The sequence below is a fragment of the Pleurodeles waltl genome, chromosome 2_2 (assembly GCF_031143425.1).
Source record: "Pleurodeles waltl isolate 20211129_DDA chromosome 2_2, aPleWal1.hap1.20221129, whole genome shotgun sequence".
Taxonomy (NCBI): domain Eukaryota; kingdom Metazoa; phylum Chordata; class Amphibia; order Caudata; family Salamandridae; genus Pleurodeles; species Pleurodeles waltl.
The window spans coordinates 889,218,009-889,230,080 of record NC_090439.1 but is presented as its reverse complement, the minus strand read 5'-3'; positions in this window follow the sequence as shown (position 1 = coordinate 889,230,080).

The window sequence follows — 12,072 nt, the reverse complement described above, 5'->3', positions numbered from 1 at the left end:
GTGAGGAACATGTGTTTTTTTAGCCAAATTTTGAGGTTTGGAAAGGATTCTGGGTAACAGAACCTGGTCCGAGCCACACAAGTCACCCCATCTTGGATTCCCCTAGGTCTCTAGTTTTCAGAAATGCACAGGTTTGGTAGGTTTCCCTAGGTGGCGGCTGAGCTACAGGCCAAAATCTACAGGTAGGCACTTTGCAAAAAACACCTCTGTTTTCCTTCAAAAATTTGGCTGTGTCCACGTTGCGCTTTGGGGCGTTTCCTGTCGCGTGCGCTAGGCCTACCCACACAAGTGAGGTATCATTTTTATCGGGAGACGTGGGGGAACGCTTGGTGGAAGGAAATTTGTGGCTCCTCTCAGATTCCAGAACTTTCTGCCACAGAAATGTGAGGAACATGTGTTTTTTTAGGCAAATTTTGAGGTTTGCAAAGGATTCTGGGTAACAGAACCTGGTCCGAGCCACACAAGTCACCCCATCTTGGATTCCCCTAGGTCTCTAGTTTTCAGAAATGCACAGGTTTTGTAGGTTTCCCTAGGTGGTGGCTGAGCTACAGGCCAAAATCTACAGGTAGGCACTTTGCAAAAAACACCTCTGTTTTCCTTCAAAAATGTGGCTGTGTCCACGTTGCGCTTTGGGGCGTTTCCTGTCGCGTGCGCTAGGCCTACCCACACAAGTGAGGTATCATTTTTATCGGGAGACGTGAGGGAACGCTGGGTGGAAGGACATTTGTGGCTCCTCTCAGATTCCAGAACTTTCTGCCACAGAAATGTGAGGAACATGTGTTTTTTTTTTTTTTATAACAAATTTTTATTGATTTTGCAATAAAATAAAGTAATACAAAACAAACAATACAATTATATACTAAAAATAAAGTAACAAGGCGCCAATGGGCACCAAACAGTGGTCAGCTCCAAAGCCCCAGACAGCACCTTGAGTAGATAGACGGTACATGTCAATACCAACGTGCCACGTATGTGTCTCATTTCCCTCCAAAGGAGTTAGTGGAGTGTGTAAGGGTTCTTCTTTCCACTATGTCGGTCCGCATCCCAGGGGGTTAAAATGTCATTCCGTCCCACTTCCCCCAGATCTTGTTATACTTACTCGGACACCCTCTAACCTCATATACGAGCTTTTCACATTGGGCACACCAGTCCATTCCCCTCCTCCATTTGGTCAGGGCCGGAGCCATAGTGGCTTTCCAGTCCGCCACGATGTCTCTTTTGGCCACTAGGCATGCAACCCCCAGCCAGGTACGTTCTGCTCTACGTAGTCCCGATTCTCCCATAACCCCTAATAGGGATGTCAATGGTGTCAGCGCCACGTCAACTTGCAGAATCAACGAGACCTCACACGAGATCATCTTCCAATATGTACTGATAACCGAGCATGACCACACCATATGGAAAAAATCAGCTTTAGGGCTCATACAGCGGGGACAATCAGCCGTAGGCCGGAGTCCTGCTCTGTGCAATCTGGAGGGTGCAAGGTAAGCAGTATGAAGATAATATGTCTGTACTAGTCGGAGACGTGTCGTCATAGTCAGGGAGTGGTGAGCTGCCAAAGCTTCAGTCCAGTCCTCCTCTTCAAGAGGGCCCACCCATCCCTCCCATTTCTGACGAAGTTCCTCCAGGGAGCAGGCCGTAGTAGAGATTAATGTGCGATACACCTGGGAGACACCTCCCCTACCCAGATTCCCCATCAGAGCCCTCCTCTCCATAGGACTGCTTACGGGTATGCTATTCCCTGGCTGGACCTGCGTCAGAAGGGCATGCCGTACTTGGAGGTACTTGTGGAACTGTGTCTTATTTAGTGCAAAGATTTCTTGGAGATCCTCAAAGGAACGCATGCTCGTGCCCTCCCATACATCACCCAGAGTAGAGATGCCTATAATATCCCATTTCTGGAATCCCTCAAGACCCACAACTTCGCCCAAGCAGGTCCCCCGCCACAGTGGGGTCTGCTGAGTAAGGCGTCCCCACCATCCCGAGATCTTTTGAGCCGTCCGCCATCCCTGCAGCACCACCCCTGTCACCCCAGGGGTCTCACGAGTGATCTTACCACCATATAGGGCGTCAAAGATCTTGGGGTAGGTCAATGTCTGGAGTTCCAGACGGTACGCTGGATCTGTCCAACCCCCCCCCAACCAGTCGTTGATCACTAGTAGTTGCGTCGCCAGGTGGTAGTAATGGACATTAGACATTCCCAAGCCCCCTTCATTAACATCTCTCTGACAGGTTTTAAGCGCTAGCCGGGGACGGGTACCACTCCATAGAAATTGGCGTGCTAGCGAGTCCATGTCTCTAAACCATTTCATGGGGATAGGGTTAGGATAGTTTTGAAGGAGGTAGAGAAGTCTGGGAAGGGCCATCATCTTATAGAGTGCGATTCTTCCCAGCAAATTAAGAGGAAGGTCCTTCCAACGTTGAAGATCGTCTTTGATTCTTCTGGTTAAAGGTGTGACATTGAGCTCCCATGCTAATTCAGGGAGCATTGCGACATGCACCCCCAGGTATTTGAAGCTATTTCTTCGCACTGGAATACTTTGTTGCCAGTCCATGCAATCTCTAGATTGATGGAGCGGAACCAACAGGGATTTTTGGGGGTTTAGGGCGAGACCCGATGCCTCCGAGAAGACATCCAGAATTTGCATGATACGGGGACCGCTCCTGGCCGGATTGGCTATGTATAATAGGACATCGTCCGCATAAAGTGCCACACGGTCTTCTGGACACACTGGCCAAGACCAGCCTTCCATCAGAGGATCCTCTCGAAATAACTTCGCCAGGGGTTCTATTATTAATGCAAAGAGTAAGGGGGATAGTGGACATCCTTGTCTGGTACCACGCCCGATCGGGAACACCCCTGAGACCACTCCGTTTACTTGGACCTGAGCCGTCGGATTAGAGTAGAGCAGTCCCACAAGACCTCGGAACTTGGGTCCAAGGCCGTTTTTAATAAGTACTTGTTCAAGATAGGACCAATCCACTGTATCAAAGGCCTTCTCGAAATCAAGTAGGAGCAGCGCTAGAGGGGTGTGTGACAGGATTTTACGGTGTGCTAAGGCTAAATGTAGACGCCTAATACAGTGCCTGGTGCTCCGCGTAGGCATGAAGCCGCATTGGTCAGGGTGCACCAAGACGGGCATTGCCTCTTTTAATCTATTGGCAAGGATCAAGGCTAGCACCTTGATCTCAGTGTTGAGGAGGGAGATAGGCCGATAAGCCGAGCAATTTGGCGATGGGGGCTGGGTCTTCGGGATTACTACTATTGTAGCAAGGTCAATCCCTGAGGGGAAGTGACCTTTCTGCTCGGCTTCTCTATACATCTCAAGTAAGTGTGGGGCCAGAATGTCACTACATTTCTTGTACAGTTCCGCAGGAAACCCATCCGGACCTGGTGTCTTGCTTGAAGCCAGACTGGCAATCGCACTCGTTACTTCCGCTAGGTCAAGTGCTTCGTCCAGCCTGTCCCTAGTCGCCTGAGACACTCTGGCGAGTGTTATGTCGTTTAGGAGGGGGGAAGCTTTTTCAACCGTAGGCCGGGGGTGTTCTGCGTATAGGCATGCATAATAGGAAGCAAAACTCTGTGCAATCTCGATGGGTGTCTTGTGAAGGGTACCTGTGTTATCTCTAATTTCGGGAATGATTCTGTTAGCTAAGGGTCGAGTGGCCAACCAGTGTAAGAGCTTCCCATTTTTGTCCCCCCAGCCATAAATTCGGGCGGACGATGCCCTCCACATATGCTTCGCTGACTCAAGTGTTAGGTGTTTAATTTCTTCTCGGACCCTGGTGAGCTGCCTCAATGTGGGGATTTCGGATAAGACTGCTTGCTGGTGTTCCAGTTTTAACGCTACCGCTTCTAACTCGGACACACGTGACTCACGAATGCGCTCACGTGCTCGCAAGAGGCACTTAGCCTGCCCTCTCAAGGTAGCCTTGTAGGCAGCCCATAGCGTGCCTGACGACTGGACTGTTCCCACATTCAGTTCAAAGTACTGCGTGAGACGATCTCTAATCTCGAGGACACAATCTTCATCTTGCAAGAGCCAAGCATTTAGGCGCCATACCGGGCGCCTGGTGAGGTCTACTCCTCCCAGTCGGACTCGCACCGGTGCGTGATCCGACACCCCACGGGACAGTATCTCTGCTCCCGTGACACCGGAGAAGTCCATGGCCGGCATAAATATTAGATCAATTCTAGAGTGTGTCTGATGGGCAGCAGACGTGTGCGTATATTGACGCTCCATAGGGTGCCAAGTTCTCCACACTTCACATAGGCCTAAGCTGTCTGCCCAACTCTTAAGGCCTGTGGCTCGGGCCGACCTGCCCGCTGTGACATCTCCTGACACATCTAATCTAGGGTCTAGAACCGCATTAAAGTCTCCTCCTACTATTGTGATTCCTTGGGGGAGTCCCGCCACCACATGTCGAAGTGAACATAAGAAGGTGTCAAATCCCGCTGGGGGGGCATATACGCATACAAGATTCAATGTCACGCCACGAAGTAGTCCTGAGACTACTATGAATCTGCCTTGTGGATCGGATCTCGTAGATGTTACCACCATGGGTAGTGAGCGATGAAGCAGGATACCTACCCCTCTTGATCCCCTAGAGAAGCCTGCGTGATAGACCCTATCAAATCCCCCTCGGGCCAACATAGGGCATTTAGTTCCCATGAGGTGTGTTTCCTGCAATAGGGCTACCAATGGGGAATATCTACGGAGAGTGTTAATTACTGCAGATCTCTTGATCTTATCTAGCAGCCCGTTCACATTCCAAGAAATGATTTGTGTCAATGTGGACCAGACGTGGGTTGCGTAGGAGTCTTACAGCTTTGGATGCCAGTCAGTGGGCTAAGGAATGACCAATTAAAACTTAATAACGCAATACTCAAAATACAACTATCTAACCCTAACTTAACCTTCCTCCCCCAAAACCGCCCCCCACCCCATACTCCCACCCAGGAAGCATCTGTCGCCCTAACCGTCAACCAAAACAAGACAGCCATAAGGACTGCCATAGGAGTGGAGTGATGGACCCCTCCAGTAAGACGGATCATTTACAATTATTCACTAGAAGTCAAGCCATATTTTACAGTACTTGAGGGGAGCCTGTATCCCCGCTGTAGCCCATCACGGATTTCTTCAAGGTGGACCAGACTCTCCAAACTTCCCCATGCGCTCCATTCGGGGCTCCATGGAACACGTCAGCCAAGCGCTGGGGATTGACTCAGACGGCCCTCCTCCTCGGCCTGCGCCTGAATCTGTCCCGTCGGAGACTCAACGGGCAACCCTCCCATTTGTGGGCCAGCCTCTCCCACCGCCTCTCCGTTCACAGAAGTGTCCAAGTGTCCTCGTCTTCCTCTTCGAGACCTAGTACGTTTACGACCCCGCCAGGGCCCACCAGCGGGGGGGGGATCCCCCCGGAAGGGCTCCCCTCTTCGCGCCGCCGGGCCCCTCCGAGCCCCGACGCCCTCCTCAGTCAGCCAGTCCCATGCCTCTTCCGGGGAATCGAAGAAGTACGCCTTGTCTGCCATAATAACTTTGAGTCTCGCAGGAAAAAGGAGCATGTACGAAAGCTGCATCGCCCTAAGTTTTTGTTTCACTTGCTCATATGAGCGGCGGCGGACCTGGACCTCCCGGGTATAGTCTGGAAATACTAAGATTTTGTAGTTGTCCCACTGAAGATTTTCAGAGCGCCTCGCCTCTTTGAGGATATTGTCACGATCTCTAAAGTTGAGGATTCGGGCAATCATCGGCCGTTTTGGACCGCCCGGAGGGGGGCGAGGACCAAGGGCCCTGTGCGCACGTTCCACTGCAAACCAAGGTGAAAGAGATTGGTCTGGCATCCAGCTTTTGATCCATTGCTCTAAAAATTCTGTGGCTTTATTCTCTTCCGCGCCTTCCGGGAATCCTACAAAACGTAGGTTGTTTCGTCTCGATCGATTTTCCGCATCTTCTGCCCGGCTATGTAATTCTGCTGTTCGAGTTTGTAACTGGGCCACCTTGGTTCTAAGGTCAGCTAGTTCGTCTTCGTTGCAGGAGACTCTGCCCTCCACGTTAGTGATCCGATTTGCCGCATTTCTGAGGTCCTGCCTGATAAGGCCCATCTCCTCACGCACCTCTCCGATTTTAGTCTCTACAGCTGATTGCGAAGACTGGATTGCCAGGAGGATGGCATTCACTCCGTCTGGTGTTGGGTCCCCCACGGCTGTCTCTCCGCCCCCTCTCGGACCTGTTGGCGTTGCAAATTGATCAATCTTTGGTTGAGAGGGTGGAGGGTGTTTACTTGCTCTGTCTTTCCCCATGTTATCTCGGAGGGAGGGGATGGAGAACCCAGATCGAATTATGCAGCTCTTCCGTCCAAATTCAGCACCCTAAGCGCATCTACAGGGAAGACACAGCGGTCGGGCCCCAACAGGGTGTGCCAGCGAAATATGTCAAGGACCTTTGAATTTGTTGGCTTCCACTCAGTCATGTGTAGCTGGATTACCCCGTGGCCGGTTTCTTCTCCTATCAGACAGTTTTGGAAAGACGGGAAGTCGTGGGGCTCGATGACCATCCGCGAGCCCCAGCGCGTCGCAATTAAATTCCCATCTCCGAGGTTATTGGCGTGCTTTATCAAAATTGCGGCTGAGGAATAGGGGCAAGCCTTTGGGGAGTCTCTTTAAAATTAGGGATTGTGAATCGCAGGGCACAGCCTTAATGTTCAGGCCCGCTGCGCCCTACTGAGTTCCCATTACGCTGCTTACTTATGGGGAGGGGGGCCCCGATCTCTCTTCTCCCCTCCTCCTCTCCTCTCTGGCGTGAGGGGCAACTGCGCTCCTGCGCGGGCGGACCAGGGGGGGCCGCAGGCGTCCACTTCACCCCGGTCGCCCAGGATCAGCGGCCGTGCCGCACAGTCACGTCCCCGTAGTCGCACAGCTCACCTCCTCCACGTCGTCCTCGCTACTCTCCCCTCGCATAGGCAGGGTATCACAAGCCGGCCCGTGGGCTCCGGACTGCAGAATCCGGTCCAGACGCCCTCCGTAGGACACTCCGCGCGGTCTTCTTAGCGGGCAAGCCCCTGTCCACGGGCCCGACCACGTCCACTCGAGTCAGGCAGGGGAGCCCCTCTCCCGGGGTTCACTCTCTCCGGGCCTCTCGCCGGGCCCACGGGTCCAGCACCACATAGTCCGGCCCTCCGAGGACCAACGGAGAACGCCGGCTTCGTCGCTCTCCCGTCCCCCGGGGGCACCAGGTTTCAGCTCGCCCCAGGCACTCCAGCCCCGCACACGGCACCGGCGCCGGAGGAGGCCGCCATCTTAGGAGACCCACCGACCCGGTCGTATCCAGCCTTCACAGCTCTCCCGGCTCGGACTGAGCCAGCGCTAGCGCCGGAGGCCTCCCCGAGGTCCAGGAGCTCACAGGGGCGGCCAGGGCAGCATGGTAGACCTCTCGATGGCGGCTTCTGAGGGCGGATGACGGAGGGGTCCAGAGCACTCTCAGAGTGCGACCGCCATCTTGACGCCCGAAGCCCCTACCATGAACATGTGTTTTTTTAGCCAAATTTTGAGGTTTGCAAAGGATTCTGGGTAACAGAACCTGGTCCGAGCCACACAAGTCACCCCATCTTGGATTCCCCTAGGTGTCTAGTTTTCAGAAATGCACAGGTTTGGTAGGTTTCCCTAGGTGGTGGCTGAGCTACCGGCCAAAATCTACAGGTAGGCACTTTGCAAAAAACACCTCTGTTTTCCTTCAAAAATTTGGCTTTGTCCACGTTGCGCTTTGGGGCGTTTCCTGTCGCGGGCGCTAGGCCTACCCACACAAGTGAGGTATCATTTTTATCGGGAGACGTGGGGGAACGCTGGGTGGAAGGAAATTTGTGGCTCCTCTCAGATTCCAGAACTTTCTGCCACAGAAATGTGAGGAACATGTGTTTTTTTAGCCACATTTTGAGGTTTGGAAAGGATTCTGGGTAACAGAACCTGGTCCGAGCCACACAAGTCACCCCATCTTGGATTCCCCTAGGTCTCTAGTTTTCAGAAATGCACAGGTTTGGTAGGTTTCCCTAGGTGGCGGCTGAGCTACAGGCCAAAATCTACAGGTAGGCATTTTGCAAAAAACACCTCTGTTTTCTTCCAAAAATTTGGCTGTGTCCACGTTGCGCTTTGGTGCGTTTCCTGTCGCGGGCGCTAGGCCTACCCACACAAGTGAGGTATCATTTTTATCGGGAGACGTGGGGGAACGCTTGGTGGAAGGAAATTTGTGGCTCCTCTCAGATTCCAGAACTTTCTGCCACAGAAATGTGAGGAACATGTGTTTTTTTAGCCAAATTTTGAGGTTTGCAAAGGATTCTGGGTAACAGAACCTGGTCCGAGCCACACAAGTCACCCCATCTTGGATTCCCCTAGGTCTCTAGTTTTCAGAAATGCACAGGTTTGGTAGGTTTCCCTAGGTGGCGGCTGAGCTACAGGCCAAAATCTACAGGTAGGCACTTTGCAAAAAACACCTCTGTTTTCCTTCAAAAATTTGGCTGTGTCCACGTTGCGCTTTGGGGCGTTTCCGGTCACGTGCGCTAGGCCTACCCACACAAGTGAGGTATCATTTTTATCGGGAGACGTGGGGGAACGCTGGGTGGAAGGAAATTTGTGGCTCCCCTCAGATTCCAGAACTTTCTGCCACAGAAATGTGAGGAACATGTGTTTTTTTAGCCAAATTTTGAGGTTTGCAAAGGATTCTGGGTAACAGAACCTGGTCCGAGCCACACAAGTCACCCCATCTTGGATTCCCCTAGGTGTCTAGTTTTCAGAAATGCACAGGTTTGGTAGGTTTCCCTAGGTGGCGGCTGAGCTACCGGCCAAAATCTACAGGTAGGCACTTTGCAAAAAACACCTCTGTTTTCCTTCAAAAATTTGGCTGTGTCCACGTTGCGCTTTGGGGCGTTTCCTGTCGCGGGCGCTAGGCCTACCCACACAAGTGAGGTATCATTTTTATCGGGAGACGTGGGGGAACGCTGGGTGGAAGGAATTTTGTGGCTCCTCTCAGATTCCAGAACTTTCTGCCACAGAAATGTGAGGAACATGTGTTTTTTTAGCCAAATTTTTAGGTTTGCAAAGGATTCTGGGTAACAGAACCTGGTCCGAGCCACACAAGTCACCCCATCTTGGATTCCCCTAGGTCTCTAGTTTTCAGAAATGAACAGGTTTGGTAGGTTTCCCTAGGTGGAGGCTGAGCTACAGGCCAAAATCTACAGGTAGGCACTTTGCAAAAAACACCTCTGTTTTCCTTCAAAAATTTGGCTGTGTCCACGTTGCGCTTTGGGGCGTTTCCTGTCGCGGGCGCTAGGCCTACCCACACAAGTGAGGTATCATTTTTATCGGGAGACGTGGGGGAACGCTGGGTGGAAGGAAATTTGTGGCTCCTCTCAGATTCCAGAACTTTCTGCCACAGAAATGTGAGGAACATGTGTTTTTTTAGCCAAATTTTGAGGTTTGCAAAGGATTCTGGGTAACAGAACCTTGTCCGAGCCACACAAGTCACCCCATCTTGGATTCCCCTAGGTGTCTAGTTTTCAGAAATGCACAGGTTTGGTAGGTTTCCCTAGGTGGCGGCTGAGCTACAGGCCAAAATCTACAGGTAAGCACTTTGCAAAAAACACCTCTGTTTTCTTCCAAAAATTTGGCTGTGTCCACGTTGCGCTTTGGGGTGTTTCCTGTCGCGGGCGCTAGGCCTACCCACACAAGTGAGGTATCATTTTTATCGGGAGACATGGGGGAACGCTTGGTGGAAGGAAATTTGTGGCTCCTCTCAGATTCCAGAACTTTCTGCCACAGAAATGTGAGGAACATGTGTTTTTTTAGCCAAATTTTGAGGTTTGCAAAGGATTCTGGGTAACAGAACCTGGTCCGAGCCACACAAGTCACCCCATCTTGGATTCCCCTAGGTCTCTAGTTTTCAGAAATGCACAGGTTTGGTAGGTTTCCCTAGGTGGCGGCTGAGCTACCGGCCAAAATCTACAGGTAGGCACTTTGCAAAAAACACCTCTGTTTTCCTTCAAAAATTTGTCTGTGTCCACGTTGCGCTTTGGGGCGCTTCCTGTCGCGGGCGCTAGGCCTACCCACACAAGTGAGGTATCATTTTTATCAGGAGACGTGGGGGAACGCTGGGTGGAAGGAATTTTGTGGCTCCTCTCAGATTCCAGAACTTTCTGCCACAGAAATGTGAGGAACATGTGTTTTTTTAGCCAAATTTTTAGGTTTGCAAAGGATTCTGGGTAACAGAACCTGGTCCGAGCCACACAAGTCACCCCATCTTGGATTCCCCTAGGTCTCTAGTTTTCAGAAATGCACAGGTTTGGTAGGTTTCCCTAGGTGGAGGCTGAGCTACAGGCCAAAATCTACAGGTAGGCACTTTGCAAAAAACACCTCTGTTTTCCTTCAAAAATTTGTCTGTGTCCACGTTGCGCTTTGGGGCGCTTCCTGTCGCGGGCGCTAGGCCTACCCACACAAGTGAGGTATCATTTTTATCAGGAGACGTGGGGGAACGCTGGGTGGAAGGAATTTTGTGGCTCCTCTCAGATTCCAGAACTTTCTGCCACAGAAATATGAGGAACATGTGTTTTTTTAGCCACATTTTGAGGTTTGCAAAGGATTCTGGGTAACAGAACCTGGTCCGAGCCACACAAGTCACCCCATCTTGGATTCCCCTAGGTCTCTAGTTTTCAGAAATGCACAGGTTTGGTAGGTTTCCCTAGGTGGCGGCTGAGCTACAGGCCAAAATCTACAGGTAAGCACTTTGCAAAAAACACCTCTGTTTTCCTTCAAAAATTTGGCTGTGTCCACGTTGCGCTTTGGGGCGTTTCCTGTCGCGGGCGCTAGGCCTACCCACACAAGTGAGGTATCATTTTTATCGGGAGACGTGGGGGAACGCTTGGTGGAAGGAAATTTGTGGCTCCTCTCAGATTCCAGAACTTTCTGCCACAGAAATGTGAGGAACATGTGTTTTTTTAGCCAACTTTTTAGGTTTGCAAAGGATTCTGGGTAACAGAACCTGGTCCGAGCCACACAAGTCACCCCATCTTGGATTCCCCTAGGTTTCTTGTTTTCAGAAATGCACAGGTTTGGTAGGTTTCCCTAGGTGGCGGCTGAGCTACCGGCCAAAATCTACAGGTAGGCACTTTGCAAAAAACACCTCTGTTTTCCTTCAAAAATTTGGCTGTGTCCACGTTGCGCTTTGGGGTGTTTCCTGTCGCGGGCGCTAGGCCTACCCACACAAGTGAGGTTTCATTTTTATCAGGAGACGTGGGGGAACGCTGGGTGGAAGGAATTTTGTGGCTCCTCTCAGATTCCAGAACTTTCTGCCACAGAAATGTGAGGAACATGTGTTTTTTTAGCCAAATTTTGAGGTTTGCAAAGGATTCTGGGTAACAGAACCTTGTCCGAGCCACACAAGTCACCCCATCTTGGATTCCCCTAGGTGTCTAGTTTTCAGAAATGCACAGGTTTGGTAGGTTTCCCTAGGTGGCGGCTGAGCTACAGGCCAAAATCTACAGGTAAGCACTTTGCAAAAAACACCTCTGTTTTCTTCCAAAAATTTGGCTGTGTCCACGTTGCGCTTTGGGGTGTTTCCTGTCGCGGGCGCTAGGCCTACCCACACAAGTGAGGTATCATTTTTATCGGGAGACATGGGGGAACGCTTGGTGGAAGGAAATTTGTGGCTCCTCTCAGATTCCAGAACTTTCTGCCACAGAAATGTGAGGAACATGTGTTTTTTTAGCCAAATTTTGAGGTTTGCAAAGGATTCTGGGTAACAGAACCTGGTCCGAGCCACACAAGTCACCCCATCTTGGATTCCCCTAGGTCTCTAGTTTTCAGAAATGCACAGGTTTGGTAGGTTTCCCTAGGTGGCGGCTGAGCTACCGGCCAAAATCTACAGGTAGGCACTTTGCAAAAAACACCTCTGTTTTCCTTCAAAAATTTGTCTGTGTCCACGTTGCGCTTTGGGGCGCTTCCTGTCGCGGGCGCTAGGCCTACCCACACAAGTGAGGTATCATTTTTATCAGGAGACGTGGGGGAACGCTGGGTGGAAGGAATTT